Source organism: Galeopterus variegatus, unplaced genomic scaffold (assembly GCF_000696425.1).
Source record: "Galeopterus variegatus unplaced genomic scaffold, G_variegatus-3.0.2 Scaffold1707, whole genome shotgun sequence".
Classification (NCBI taxonomy): Eukaryota; Metazoa; Chordata; class Mammalia; order Dermoptera; family Cynocephalidae; genus Galeopterus; species Galeopterus variegatus.
Window position 1 is genome coordinate 202,231 of NW_007727818.1, and position 1,736 is coordinate 203,966.

Genomic DNA, 1,736 nt, shown 5'->3' on the forward strand with positions numbered 1-1,736 from the left:
TACACCCAAAGTACTATTCCCTCTGCTTCTGTTTTCTGGAAGGGGTTGCAGAGAATTGGTATAATTTTTTCCTTATGTGTTTGCTAAAATTGACCAGTGAACCCATCTGGGCCTGGTGCTTTCTCTTTTAGAAGATTGTTAATTATTGCCAATTTCCTTAATAGATATAGATTGTCTATTTCTCCCTGTTGTGAGTTTTGGTAGATTGTGTTTTTAAGGGATGGGTCCATTTCATTTAGGCTATCAAATTATTGCCTGTTTTAAAATTTCATGTAAATAGAAACATCTACCGTGTGTATTTTTATGTCTGTTTTTTTCTTGCTCAACATTATATCTGAGATTCCTCCATGTTTGTATTTTCCACTACTGTGTGACATTCCATTGTGTGGGCGTTTGCCACAATTTATGTACCTGTTCACCTGTTGACGGCGTTTGGGTTGTTGACAGGTTTGGGCTGTTATGTACATAGCTGCTATGGAATCCTCGTGTACATCTTTTGCTGGACCTATACACTTATTTCTGTTGGATAAATACCTAAGAGCAGAATTGCTGCACCATGGAAATATTGCCTAAGTGCTTTCCAAAGTTGTTGCACCATTTTTCACCCCACCAGCAGAACAGGAGAGTCCAAGTTGCTCCAAAACCTTACAAGCTTTTATTATTATCTGTTTAATTTTAGCCATTCTGATAGGTATGTGGGAATATCTCACTGTGGTTTTAATTTGTATTTCCTGAATGATTAACGGTGTCAATTACCTTTTTATAATTGGCCATTTGTGATTGGAGTAATACTGAAATTATATGTCATTTTTTGGGGAAAATTAGCATTAGCATCTGGTATAGTTTGGTTTTGAGGCTTATGATCCTCAAATACCATCAACATGATATATTTCTCCATTTGTTCAGGTAATATTTAACGTTTTTATTTTTTTAATAAATGTTTTGCACATTCTTTGCTACATTTTCCCTAGGTATTATATACTTTTGATGGCATTGTAAATTATACCTTTAAAAATTTCATTTCTATCTTTGTTTAATTTCATTTTTTGTCAGTATAAAGAAAAGCAATTGTTTTTTGTGTATTAATTTGTATTCAACTACTGTGCTACATTTTCTCAGGAATTCTAATCATTTTTCTGTATATTATCTTGGATTTTTTTTTTAAATATGACCAGTAAGGGGATCTTAACCCTTGACTTGGTGTTGTCAGCACCACGCTCTCCCAAGTGAGCCATGGGCCAGCCCTATATTATCACGGATTTTTAAAGTGAGACCCAATCATATCATCTGCAAATAATGGCAGGTTCTCTGCTTCCCTTTCAACCCTCTATTACTTCTTTCTCTTGCCTCATTATCCTGGTGGGGAACCCCTGTCAATGCCGGATTAAAGTGGTAAAGAAGACAGCACCTTTGCCTAGTTGCTGGTTTAAGAGACAAAGCCTTTAATGCCCCATCATTAACTATGATTTTTTCTTTTACTATTGGCCTTTTGAATATAGCCTTCACCTTAATTAAGTTATGAAATATCTTCTGTATTTAATCTTTTAGTAGTTTTATTTAAAATTGTGCATGAATACTGAAAAATTTTATTAACTTCTTTTGATCTCAGTGAGATTGAACATTTAAAAACGTTTATTAGGGGCCGGCCCGGTGGCGCACTGCTACAGTGCGCCGCTTGGGAAGTGCGGCGGCGCTCCCGCCGAGGGTTCGGATCCCACATACAGACCGGTTCCTGC